The following is a 14,498-nucleotide window of genomic DNA, read 5'->3' as shown; positions in this document are numbered from 1 at the left end:
GCTATAGAAAGGGGACAAGTAACACACTGAATCATGTGTTACATTGTATTTGGTTCAGCCAGACCTCCCCTGGTCCATTTCGGCATGTAATGTGCTGTACTGTTTCACTGACTAGATCTCAGTGCCTGTACCACTTCCTGCATCCCCCGCCCCTCTCCTCAGTAATGCTGTTGTGTTGGTCACTTTCCAGAATCTGACCTACCTTTAGGGGATTTCTCTAATAAGAATTAATACTTCACTAACTTCTCCCCTCATTTCCAAGATAAAGATCTTTCCCCATGTTACTAACAGGACCTGAGACTGTTAGATCTGAAAGAATTTTAAACATCTTATTGACTTTCCCCCATCACTGATTAAGTTTATTCTCTGTTCTGCTATTACTCAATTAAATGAGGCTGGTCAGTTTCACCCTGAGTTTTCTAGTCAGTTTCACTTGTTCTCAGGTACTAAAACAAAGACTGTTTGAACTGAAACTTTTTAAAGCCTCATAGTTCCATTAAGATTTTGTCTTGTCAAACTCCCCTCCTCCCCCTACAAAACCTACATTTTGGGCTTAAATGGCATTTAAGAACTGGTAGGTTTAAATAACCAGGCCCTAGGCTATCCTCCTGCTCTTCTGTTTCCATTGTTGTCTGCACACTATGCAATGCTTCTGCCAAACGGACCTGGTGGAAGTGGCTACAGCTCCACTGGCTCCTCTTATACCAATTGAATTTGGCTGCCAGTGCCTCATTCTCCTCCCACTCCGGGCCCAGTGCAACTCCAGTTAATGTCAATGGAATAGCTCCTAGTGACGTTAATGGGAGATGATGGAATGTGCCCTTGTGCCTTGGTAATGAGGAGTATCCCCACTGAAGTCAATGGAGTTAAAATGGGCTGTGACTGGGGTATGTGAAAGGGGACTCAGGTCCTCTTGTCCTTCTCCAGCTGTTCCATTTTAAAACTGCTCATGGCTTAGATTAGGCTACCCTTGCCATCTTTCTGTGCCTAGGTGCCTTAGATCCATGGATTTATCATAGGGGTCGGCAAGTCTTTCAGCTCCCTTGGGAACTGGGAAGCCCACAGAACAGGGGCAGGTTAGAAAGCTTTACTTGCCACATCCTTTATCGCCAGCAGCAAAACTCTACTGCCTAACACTCTGCCCATTAGCTTTGTCCAGTTCTGTTCACACCAAGATTCTTTTCCCCTGGGTTCAGGTTCATCTTGGTCCTTAGGGCTGGTCTACACTGGGGTGGAGGGATCGATCTAAGATACGCAACTTCAGCTATGAGAGCGTAGCTGAAGTTGACATATCTTAGATCGACTTACCTCCTGTCCTCATGGCGTGGGATCGATGGCTGCGGCTCCCCTGTTGACTCCGCTTCTGCCTCTCACGCTGGTGGACGGGGAGCGCATTCGGGGATCGATTTATTGTGTCTAGATGAGACACGATAAATCGATCCCCGATAGATTGATTGCTACCCGCCGATCCGGCGGGTAGTGAAGACGTACCCTTAGATAGCTCCATTTTCACCCACACCACCCTCAAAGACTCATTGTGGAGATTGTCCTACCAGCCAGCAAGACTAGGCTTCTTCTGGACGCTGCTGCTGACTTGGTCAGAGGGGCTCTGCAGAGTGAGGGGAACCACCCACTCCCCCAGCACTTGGGACTGAACTAACTTCCCCACTCCCAACCAAGTTCATGTTTCAAACACAGCTTCCCCATGTGGCACCATTAGGCTCGCTAATGCTGCTGGGAGAAGTTTTGCCTGGAATTCTCCACCACCCAAGCCTGGGCCAAGATTGTCCAAGATTGCTTGAAGCCCCTCCAAGCTCTCACCCCGCCTACCCCTCTGTGGACTGAGATGTTGCCTCTACAATGTCCCGAGCCCCTGCTAGCCCCAGGGAGAGAAAAAGTGGGTTCAGTAATCAAACCCAGGCCTCCCACAGAGCAGCACTTGTACTGGAACCACTAAGCCACCGCTGATTTGGGAGCACCTTTAAGAACAACATGACATCTCATAGGCCAGCCCCCACTTCTCCTTCAGTAACAGGGAGCAAAGCTGCCCCCTGGAGTCTGATCTCCCGCCATGAACTCCTCACCCAATTCTGATCCCTACTTTGAGAGGAAGGCAATGAATAGCCCTAGCTCCCCTTTCCCTGAGCCACCCTTTACCTAACGGTGTTGGCAGCGCACAGCGGGGCCAGGTGCTAGGATACATGGGGAAAGCTTGTGCCATAGACGGGAGGTTAAGCACGAGGCATCTCTATCTGATGAGGAAAGGGCAGACTCGGCCTGCGTCTGTGCGTGACCGCACACAACAAAGGCTCTGACCAGCTCGGCTCTGCAGCCCAGCTGCCTCCTCCCTGCTCTCCTGACACTAGCCCTTTAATAAATCCAACTGTCCACTTGAGTTAAGATTCTCCTCCCCCATCAGATAAGAGATTCTCACCATGTAGCGGAGGAGTCCCCTGGGCTGAGGGGAGGAAATGCTGAGATCAGTGGCCAATTAATCCCTTTCAAATCCAGCAGCTTCTCCAACACACTGCCTTTTTTCTAAGCGCTGCCCTAAGGCAGACGGCAGCATGCAGGGCCAGCGCTCTGGGGTATCTGCCTATCTCCCCTGCATCCTTCCTGTGTCCCTTTGCGCTTGCTGAGATTCTGCTGAGAGGATGATGACGGGAGCAGTGCAGCTGCCAGCCTAGGCACTGGTACACACTAGAAAGTACCATGACGGGAACAGTCACCCAGCCCGGGTCCCTAGGGGGCTGAATCAGAGCAGCTCCATTTGTATGGGACTGTGTCTCATCTGACTTTCCTGGACCCCAACGAGAAGGCTTTGTGGGGGAGAGGGGCTCCATCCTCCTCTCCGGTTCCCTCCTCCCCCAGTCCTGAGTTACAATGGAGTCAGGCAGGTGCCTTGCCTGAGAGCATGAGCAGGGGCTAGGATAAGCCCTTCCAGCCCAAGCATTTCCCTCCCTGGGGCAGGACAAGCCACGGTCATGAAGGGACACCTGGCTGCCAACTCTAACAGCATAGTGGATGTGCCGCATCTGGGCACGGGGCACAGCCAAGGGGGCTGGGGGGAGCAGGGATGAAGGCAGGAGATGGCTTGGGCTGAGGATGAGAAACCTAGAGAGGATGGGCTTGAACCAGGGACTCACAGATGTTGCCCCCTCCCTCTCTCCCTTTTGACAGGCCATTTAGTCCAGCCATTCACCTGGGGCCTCAGCCCAGAGTTCAGTGCACCACCCTTACCCTCCTCCCCCATATTCCTATCCCAGGGGATGGGGGGAGAGAATAGCAGCATCCAGAACTGGTGCATGTCTTTATGAAGGAGTGAGGGGGCTAGTAGACGTGTGTATCCTGTTAAATGGGAGGAGCGAGGAACCTACCATGTGTCCAGTCAAGCTCACATGAATGGGGAGATGTTTTAATTCTCCAAGGGACACAAGTTATTTACACTGTCAGCACAAAGAACCAATCCTCCAGTCTGTGTGGCAGTAACCACCACTTGCATTTCATCCCGTCCCGGTTGGGATGGGACCCAGGGACCCCCATGTGGCTATTGGCTTAGCAGCACTGTCTGAACTGGCCAGGTATCCATTCTCCCTGCAGTCTAGTGTCTGATCTCAGCTATGTCTGTGCTGGTGATGGTGATTCCTTTGGCAGCTCATTCGATTGTCCGTCTGCTCATCTCATGGTAGCATGTTGCCTGATATCTAACTTGAATTCTCCCTGCTGTATCTTAATCCTGTTACTTCTCCTCCATTGACTAATGAGAGTAATTGGCCCTGTTTCTCTCTGGAACATCCCTCTCTGTATGAGCAGACCTGTACCCTCTTTCTTCAGCCTTCTCTTCTCCAGAGCCCAAGTGCCCCCTTTCTTCCAGGATCTTATTACACAGATCATGTGCTTGCTGGACTGTGCAACCTTTTCCTGTCCAAAGATTCCTTCCTTGTATCCTACTTGTATCCAGCCCTGAAGAAAGCCAGCCCGCGAGAGGGGAAAGGGGCAAAGCAAGGAGGGGCCATTATCCTGCAAGCTGAGGCTCATCTCAGGGCTGATTTTCCCTCTCCTAACAGCTCAGCAGAGCTCTGCAGAGTGATTTTGCTCTCCGTGTTGTAGGTGCCTGGCGCTGTTCTCCCTATATGTGTGGAGAGCAGAGTGGCCCCACCCCTACGGCCCAGATCCGAACATATCCCTTAGTGAAGGTAGGAGCACGCTGGAGCTGGGTTGCAAACAGGGCTGCCTGGGTGGGGGCATGCAAGTAAGGCCCTGCAGGGGCCCCCACAAGAATATAGTATTCTATAGTATTGCAACTTTTTTTATGGAAGGGGCCCCCGAAATTGCTTTGCCCCAGGCCCCCTGAATCCTCTGGGCGGTCCTGGATGCAAAGTGAGGGGGAAGGACAGGGTAAACTTTTTTCATCCCTGTCCCACCCATTGCAGTCTCGCATATACTGGGGTTTGTTCTCAGCACAGTGCTTGACAGAGCAGGCTTTTGCCCACGGAACACGCTGCTTGAAACGGGACAGCAGCCAGGCCCTTCTCTTCCCAGCACTTGGAGCAGCTAATACAGCCTTCAAAGAGAGTAAGGTTAAATAATACTCTTGAGCTACTTTGCGTTTCCTGTTGCTGCCAACATACTTGCCATGCAAGACCCTGTCAAGTAGTGTAGGCCCCAAGGCACGCGCGTGTGTGTATGTGTGTGTTTCAGCCAACCCTAATCTGAATAGACATATTGCCATAATTTTAGCCATGATCATTTTTCCTTTTGAATCTTCCCCAACAGCGCTGGGTTCCCAACCATTTTGCTAGTGCAGTGCAAGGAAGTGAAACTGACCAGCCTCGTGTCATTGCCTGCAATGCAACATGTCAAACAAACAGTACTGATGAGGACAGCAGGTGAATTTTCATAATGTTCTTTCAGATTTAACATTGGCAGGCGCTGTTGATAAGGCAGGGAGAGGAAACCCCTCTGTATAGCCAACCCCAAGCATTCAAATATGAATCAGCCCCCCCAGATACATAGCCTGGCTTAAAAAGGATAGGATTTTTAAAAATAAATACATTCGGGGTTCTTTTTATCTGCCTTTAGGTCTTTGAGCCTTTACAAGTCACATTTTCAAGCTCTTCTCCCCAACCACAAGGACTTAGAACTTCCTTTTTTCTTTAAATGAAAGCGGAGACCCTCACCATATAATGTGACTCCCAAGAGCTGGAGCTTGACGAAGAACACCAACAATCACGGGAGTTGACAACACTGCTTTTAAGACCTGATTCTTGACAATCCAGGACAGTGCTGATGGCCAACAAATTTTCACTATGGAAAATGTAGAGGCTACTGTTTGCTTGACGTCTTTTAAAAAAACCTCTTTAAAAATACTCACACTCCAGAGAAATAGCCCTTTGCTGCCCTTTGTTTCCCAAAGAATTAGTTAACTTTTCTCATCTTTTCCCTGTGTTCTGATTAGGCTGAAGTAGCAATGGAGGGCACAGGTGATTTTCTCTACTCACTACCTGGGAAGCAGGCGGGGGAAGGGTACTGCATATGCTCAGTGGTGACACTGTTTAAGAAGAGCAAGATGGCTGACACTGCGCATGTGAGTGGCCTTTACATGCAGGCCCCCATTCTGCAACTGGCTCTACAGGAGTGGTCCTCTGCACCTATGCAGAGTCCACTAGGGGCCTGCTTGTAGGGATTCAACTGTAGGATTGGGGCCTTAATCTTTAAGACGACAAAAAGGGTGAAAAGCCAAGTAACACCTGGTTTCAGGGGCAATAACAGTATAATATCGCCCCTATGATTTAAATATTACTCCAGGGGTGAAATAGCATCCTTAGCCTTTTGTTCCAGCCATTCTGATTACAACCCTGGTAATTTCTGTTTAATTATCACACAAGTGATACTTTACAGCTGTCAAGTTTAAAACCCAGGCAGTGGAGCTGATACTGTCCTGCAGTATGCAGTGAGAAGTGCCGTATGTGTGGTGGAGATCTGAAATATTACTGCACCAGCCAGAATTCATATTACCAAACCATGGGCTGCCATAGAGCTCCATACAGAATGAATGCTTTTAAAAAAATTAAATTAGTCTTTGTTGAAGAAAATAAAATCTATGGCTACTTGGCTCCATGCTAGCCAATAAATGGCCTGTGATTTAAACATCAGGCCAGTTGTATATTCCAACTGAAATGCGCATGTTGGCACAGAGTTCACATAGCTTGGCGGTGTGATATGTTGGGTCATATACAATTTGGGTTGTTTTTTTCTCCTCCCCCTTGCGCTAACTTGAATGGATATAATGGGCATTTTGGAAAGAAGGGAAAGGGGTATAGCCAAGGTGCAGGTAGAAATTAAGGGGCTGTGTTGAAGCCAGTGGAGCTTCACCAGGGTGAATATGGCCCATCTTCTCCACTTGCCCTTGAATCCAGACTAATCAATCCCTTGCAATATTTATTTTATGACTGGAATTAACATTGGGATTTTGGTGAATAAATCACCTTCCAGAATCTACCTGGTCTTCAGCAATGGGCTTGTGAGATCCAGGTACCCCTGTGGCCAACCTGTTGTCAGGAGGTTCTGCTCTCCTCCCTCTGTCATGGAACCTAGAGTTACACTTTGAAGGGGAATGTTATGCCCAAGGATTTGATCTCGTCAGCTGCATTGAAACAAACAAATTGACCACTGCCACATAGGGCCAGGAGCCTTCTTCTTCCAAACATCAACTCTTCCTAGCCAGGACATGGCATTTTCCACAGCCTTCCTGCCTACAAGTTCCAAGGTCTAAACTAAACTTGGAAGAAGCCTCACGTACTTCCCCTTCTTGTTCTTTCCATGCTTGGTCTGTCTTGGGGGCAGTGTCTTTATGAAGTCCAAGGAGATCATCTTCCTGCAATCCACAGCCAGTCTCTACCAGCAGGTACATCACCCACCTATGCAACACTTTCAGAAACTGCTGAGGCTTCAGGAGTCCATACCAATGTGCAGTATGTGCTTCTGGCACCGGTGACAAGCACCAGGGCCGGCTTTAGGCCAATTCCACCAATTCCCCCGAATCGGGCCCCGCGCCTAAGAGGGCCCCGCGCCCAGTGGCAGGGCCACCGGGGTGGGGGCAAGTGGCCGAGAATCCCTTCCCTGGCTAGAGGCTCCTTTTTAATTTTTACTCACCCGGCAGCGCTCCGGGTCTTCGGCGGCACTTCAGCGGCGGGTCCTTCACTCGCTCTGGGTCTTCGGCAGCAGATCCTTCAGTGCCACCAAAGACCCAGAGCGAGTGAAGGACAAACCGCCGAAGACTACGAGTGCCGCCCGGTGAGAACAAGCCCCACATGTTTTTTTACGTGTTTTTTTTTATTTTCAGTCATCCCTGCTGGGGCCCCGTCAAAACTGTTCGAATCGGGCCCTGCACTTCCTAAAGCCGGCTCTGACAAGCACAACGGCCTTTGGAAACCAATTGGTTGTTGGTGGTGGTGTTTTGTTTTTTTAAGACTTAAGACTTTTAACGGGGAAAATGAAACTTTATGGGAACACATGTGCCCTTCCGGAAACATCGCCAGTTCTTGGAATTTTGGGGATTTTGTAGATCACCCACTGTGATTAGACTTTAGTGGATTTTGCAGAGCAAACACACACACACACACACGATAGCTCACTCTCCATCAGTGCAAGCAGCTTCTGCAATCTTAACTATTCACTTAGTGAAAGAAACACAACATAGCTACAATGTGTCAAGATGATTTAGTATTTGTATCAGTCACACGATTCTAGTGTCCATTAGCTGCACTGTCAGCTGACATCTAATGAGTTCTGACTTTGGATGGCAGCCCTTGAAGCAATCAGGGTGAAAAGGATTCAAAACACAGGCCTGAGAATACAAACAAGTCTCCAGAAGCAGGAGCAGATGCAGGAGATCAGGTGATAACAGATGGATTCTTCCTGTTCAAGTTAGGGAGAGAGTTTTTTGATCAGATTTTTCTTCTGAGGAACAATTGGCCCTGAGTGATGAGATTGGATGTGGGGAGGTGGAGGTGGGAGAATGACGTAATAGATTCTGGGCAAGTCTACACTGATGCAGCTGAGCGGCTGTAGCGCATCCGGCGTAGATGCACTATGTTGACGGGAGAGCGCTCTCCCATCCGCATAATTACTGCACCTCGGTGAGAAGCATAAGCTATGTCAGCGGGAGAGCGTCCCCCACCGACAGCTCCAGTGCGGACAGCGCAAAACTTGTGTCGCCTGGGGGAGCGGGGGCCTTTTCCACACCCCTGAGCAATGTAAATTAGATCGACTAAACTGGTAGCGTAGACCTGCCCTCTGAGAGAGACATGACGAGATAACATCTTTTATTGGATCAACTTCTGTTGGGGAAAGAGACAAACTTTCAAGAAGAGCTCTGTGGAACTCAAAAGCTCGTCTCTTTCCCCAACAGAACTTGGTCCAATAAAAGATATTACCTCACCCACCTTGTCTCTCTGATATCCTGGGACCAACACAGTTACAACAGCACTGCCAACTAATGTATTCTACAATTCTGTCAATACACTGTAGAGCTGGTTGAAAACAAAAAATCCCAATAAAATGCGTTACAGGAATTTCTCAAAAGTTATTCCTGTTTATTTTGAAGAGGAAGAAGAAAAAAGAAAAAGAGCTAGAGAAAAAAAAACCTGAACAATTTTTGGTGAAGGGAAAAAAAACCTTTTTTCCTTTTATGCTTAAAAATTGAATTCTTGATGAAAAATGTATTCAAACCCCTCACAATTTGAAAAATGGCAACCAGTTCCCCTAAATAGTCGGCCTCAAGGAAAAGAGAACAAAACAGAAGGGGAAAATGGAGAAGGATAAAGTTGCAATATCGATAGCATTCTAGATGGGTCGGGTGATCCAGAATAGATGCAGGGGTCTGAAATTCTCCTCTGCAGTCATCCAGGATCTGAAACGGTCACAGACATGTTCCATCAAAACAAACTGGCCTGGTACATACGCACAGCTAGTGGAGTGGAGGCCTGCACAGAAATTTAAGTTGTGGTTTTAGCTCAGACTAACCCATTATTTCCTGCAGCAGTTCAGTAAATGACAAAATGGTGCCTGTTTCTTGGGAAAGGAAGCTGACCTCTGGCCTTGTTTGTGTGGAGGTGGCTGTGGAGTTCCACATTTGCTGCAGTGAGTGTATGAGCAATGAAGGGCAGGGATAGAAAGATGGTGCCAATAATGTGGTGAGAAGTGTTTTAGAGCATCCTAGTCCCCATGTCTGACTAGAATTGGAGAGCCATTGAATCCTTCCCCCAATCTGATACCAGGCATAACTCCATCCAGTCTCACCTCCCCAACCATAATCCCACTGATATGGCCAAAGCCTGTCACCATCTCACCTGCTCCCTTGATCCCCTGGCTCAAGATGGAGTACTGGGATTTGGAGTGGCCTCAATCTGCACCTATGTTACGGCAGCCACCAGCCATGCTGTCAACTTCCATTGGCCACATTTTCCCCCCCGAGGGCTGCACAAACCTTGAATTGATCTGTCGTCTCTGGGGACACCCACAAACCCACTTCTGTGCTCTGTGACGTGACTTGGACCCATGAGGGAACACCTTCATTCTCTAAATCACTGCAGCACAGCCATCATTCCTTAGGTCATGCTGGTTGCTACACTCACAAAAAAACCTTCCCCACGGCTTCCTTCACCCCTTGATCGCATATAGGTAGGTATGTCAGAGCTTTCCAGAGATTCAAGAAGGTACGGTCCCAAAAGATCATGACACCAGAACGTAAAAAGCCCGGCCATTTTGGTTTTTCTGACCTCCAGGACTCAGCAGCTGAGAGATACCCGCTTTCCCTGAGCAGAGGGGCCAGCTAAATGAGGCAGAGGAGCTCCAAGCACGGCGCTGTAGGCACGAGGGACCAAAAGGCACGATCACCATAACAAATATTGTACCCAGAGACGCATTTCTACAGGGCCCTTTATAAACACAGGACCCAGTCCTGCTGCTGCTGAGGTTGAAGGACGATTTGCCATTGCCTTCAGAATGCGCAGTATCCAACTTGCAGAGGAAGCTCTCTGCCCTGAGGCACGTCCAGGCTGGACAGGGTCAGATAAAAACTGACTGGGCAGGGCCAGAACACAGTGAGAACTCAGCACGGAGCTTTTTAAGTGGGAGTGGTGAGCATGCTGTAGTCCCTTTGCTTGGCATCTGTGGGCCTTGGGGAAGTGGTGGCTTTTTGGAGGGCTGGCGGTTGGCTGAAGAGAGGGAAGGAGCCTGAGGCCCTGGGGTAGGGAGGCTGTTACAGGACAGAAGATGGCATGGGAGAAGACAGGAGTGGAAGAAGGAATCAAAGGGAGTGGCAAGGTAGAGTGAAAGGCGTGCAATGGACATTCTGAAAGGAGAAATCTCCTTGGCTAAGGAGACAGCTGTGTGAGTAACGCCTGGTGTAACTGCAAGGCCTGAGATGCCTTAACTTATCAGAGCAATACCATTGGGCTGAGAGCACCAGCCTGGGAGGCACTCTCCAAGAAACAGATGAGTATTAACCACAAGGGATAATGTAGCCAGAGGCCCAGATGTATAAGTGTCACTAACAACTACATTGCCTTGCGTCTCTAGAGAGGCTATTAATCCAGGTCAGGAGTGGTGTTGGGTGTTGGTAGGGATCTGGCAGCACTTGCTTTCTGAGGCCTGGCTAGTGGGAATAAAGCTCGTCACTCTCTAGCTATGCTCTCAGCCTAATGTAACCATTTGCAGACAGTGTCTCTACATTACCTCACACCTCTCCTGCTCCCTACAACCCGCCCCACATAGGACACAAGTGAAATGAGTTTAGACGGTTTTGTTCTTACTCCACTGTGGACAAAAGTGCTGTTCTGCAGCGAGCCAAGAGTCAAAGTATTGCAGATCGAGAGTGAGATACACGAGCAGAGCTGTGTGGGCCCCCAGACAGAACGAGAGAGAGAGTGTGTGTGTTTGCAGGTGCAGACTGAGGACAATTAGCAGAGCTGTGTGGAGAGCCCAGGAATGGAGTAGCAAGGGGAGCTACCTGGCTGAGGGGGATTAGCAGGGCTAGGTGGGAGGAATCTTGCCAACACTACCCAGGGTTCCAACCAGCACTCTGTGTCCCTCATTTTATGAGCATCACATTCATTCACTAATTAGTTTTTTTAAAAAAAACCCTAACGGGGTTTCAGGCTATTCTGAGACTGGGCATGCAAGGCTCTGCCCAGTCCCTCAGACCTTGTCAGGTGCCATAGAAATGACTGGCTGTGCTCTGCTGTCTCAGGGTGACACACAAACCCACCAGGACTCATCTTCCTCCCCTGCCTCCAAATTGCCATTCTCCAGCACCTGTGGGTGGCTGGTTGGCTGAACGCACAAAAGGCAGACTAAGCAGCAGCAGAAATGCTGCCCCACCCCGGCGGTGAATAGAGGAAGCTCAGCGTGGGCAGTGCCAACCTAATGCAGGCCAAACGAAGGGGCTGAATGAAGTAAGGAGCTCTGTGCATACCCGCCCTCCCCCATTTCCTAGCTAGTGCTGGAAATTAACTAGCCCATTTCACGAGACATTGCTGATCTGACACCAAGAAGTTACACCACTGTTGCTCATAGCCGAAGCTGTGTGATTTGGGCAGCCAGCCACAGAGATACGTCCCTTCCACCGTATGTGTTCAAATCAGAAGAGCAGAAGCCCAGCTTGCCATCTGCTGCTCTAAGGAACCAGCTTTTCGCCCCATCCAGCTCAAGCAGAGGCGCTTACTTGCACACACAAAGCAAAAGCTCTAGTGTCGGTCCCAAGAGATCCAAACTTTAGGAGCCACTTTTTAATCCACCCCTCCCTCCGCGCACACACAAAGAAATGCTGTCTCATTTGATTGGCTCTCCCTGCTTTTGCCCCTTCATGCTGCTGGATAGGGCACATACGGCATTTGGGGATCCTCAACATACAGCCAAGTGGAGCAGAAACGGCTCTCAGACTTAGGAGCTGAAGGTCATTCCTCCCTAGCTTTGCAAGGAGGTCTCAGCGTTGACCTACACCTTCAATGCCCCATGGGACTGTTGGCCTCCCATAGCACTAGGTGAACTATTGCTAATGAATTATTCCATTAATTTGCCCTTATTTCTGTTGCCGATTGTCCCTGGCCAGTCTTGGATTTTTACTAAATAGTTTATTTGAAATTGTTCAACGATGTGTCTACTAACACGTGATTCACTTCTGCGGATCCATGTTTGGCGGGGGGGGGGGGGGGGGGGGAGGAAGAAGAGGGGCAGGTCACCCAAGTCACATGGTTTCATTTCTGTGCCAGAGGACGGAAGTCCAAGAGATTTCAAGATGGCTGCCTGAACAGACATTCCCCTGAGTCTTGGCACAGGTATGCATTTGTAAGATAGCTGCAATACTTCAGCTGCTTGCAAACTTTCCGCTGTTTAGAGGAAGAAGGTTGTGAATGCCCTGGAAGGCAATTTAATACAATTTTTATTGTAACAAATATTCACAACCTCTTTTTTTACCAAGTTTACCCAGTTTTAACCACCTCTCAGGGCAGATGCTGCCAAACAAACCTACTATTCTTTGTGCATTTGCTGGAGTGTGGTTTATGGTACATTTTGGGAACACAACCACTTCCTACGTTGAACTTGTTTTCGATGCATCACGCTGCTCTCCAGGAAGTGGGCTGCATTTGTAATTTACACAGAATTGTTCTTGGGACAAATCTAACCCTTTTGTAACTGTTCCATCCACATTGTTGGGAGTTGCACCTGCCGTGTGTGGCTGAATCTGGTCCTGGGGCTTTTGCAAGGTTACTAAACAAAATCTCATCTACTTCAGCTGTGTGACTTCTTTAAGAAAATATTTTGTAAATTTAAAAACACCCACCTCAACATAAAGTGCTTAGTGGTAGGTAAGGAGTTGCTGATCTTCTGGAGAGGTCTTGAAAGAATCTTATAGCTGCTGTGGTTGGCTTCTCTTATGTTGGCGACAGCCCCTGCAGTATACCAGAATGTTCATGTGTAGCTTGGAAGGGAGTAAATACTGTATGTTGATTTGCAAGGGCTCTAGGGTAGTGCTGTTGACACACCTTTAAGGTGGCCGTTGCTACCAGTGATAACCTCACACCGTATCCTTTCTGATCTATAAGGCCACACCATCAAGCAGTTAAAGACCCATTGGCCTGGGGTCCGCAGGCAGCAGAGCCATGGGCGTTTGTATCCGTTGTGTGGAGCGAGGCACCGGCGGGGGATCTGTCTAACAAACTCTTTAGTGAGCATTGGGAACAGTTTTTACTTTTAAATATGTCAATATGATCTAGCTCTGTCTCTCTCTCTATGTACAAACTATATATCACAATGTTGCCTTTTCTGTTGGAAATATCAAAGTACAAAGATTGTAAACCAAATCGGTGTAATAAAAGTTCCAGATGATTCACTGACTCCGGCCTTAGCTGTGGGTTTGTGCGTGTCAGAGACTCTGTAATGTTATTCACTGGTAGTGAACATAGGACTAGTAGGATGAGGCCAGACCCCCCTGTACACAGAGGTAAAAGGACATTATCCTGTGAGGCCTGTCATGGCTCAGCGTTCTTGCAGGAGGGATCAAAGGACCTGGGGAGTCAATAAAGTGGCCCCTTTCCTATCACCCTCCTCAGGTGGCCAATAGACTGGCTCCAACAAGTATTTTCCCCTCCAGGAGACAGAGCCCTGCCCACCTCTCAGGAGCGCCGCCAGCTTTTCTGCCGGCCTAGCTGGAGGAAGGTCCCGCCGCCGAAATACCACCGCGGTTGCTGCCCCCCAAATTGTAGTGCCCTAGGCGACCACCTAGGTCACCTAATGGGTTGCGCTGGCCCTGGCGCCTCTTACTCTTATGCCCCCACTCCTTCGCTTCCCTTCCTTCCAGTTGTGATAGGTGGGGAGCCCTCCCTCTGAATGCAGGGGAAGCAGCTCTGTTTTCAGCAAGACAGCTTGGCTTTCCCGAGCAGCAGCGTGCACAGGGCACTCAGAGCTGCATGGGTTCTGGCTGGGATGTTACAGCTCCTACTACCCCCAGGCTAAAGAAAGGTTTGTGAAAACCAGCCATGCTCCCGAAGATGAGTGGCCTATTCAGAATGAGCCTCACCAGCCCCCACAGCAATGCCAGTGAGGAGCAAAGGCAGAACAGCACAAAACCCTTCCTCAGAGGGGGAGATGTATTATTTATGGAACTTAGCTCTTTAGCTTCATCACACATCTGTCTAGAATGCTAGACAGTGTTTATAAAAATATATTCGAAGCTTCAGCTGGGTCATTAACCAGAGAAAAGCTTCTAACCCGCAACAAACAACATTCGCCCCTCCCCATCCTCGACACACCCTGTTTAAACCACCATTCAGGGAAAGCCTGAAATAGCAGCAACAGCCTGAAGATCAAATCTAGAACTGGCCACTTCGCTTGGAATATCCTGCGCCGTTTCACAGTGGGGACGAAAGGCTGTTGCTTGGGCTCACTCCCCTCAATGGTCTTGGCTTGAGCTTGTTACTGGAACGCTTCCCAAA

Source organism: Malaclemys terrapin, chromosome 3 (assembly GCF_027887155.1).
Source record: "Malaclemys terrapin pileata isolate rMalTer1 chromosome 3, rMalTer1.hap1, whole genome shotgun sequence".
In the NCBI taxonomy this organism is placed as follows: domain Eukaryota; kingdom Metazoa; phylum Chordata; order Testudines; family Emydidae; genus Malaclemys; species Malaclemys terrapin.
Note: the sequence above shows the minus strand (reverse complement) of the source record.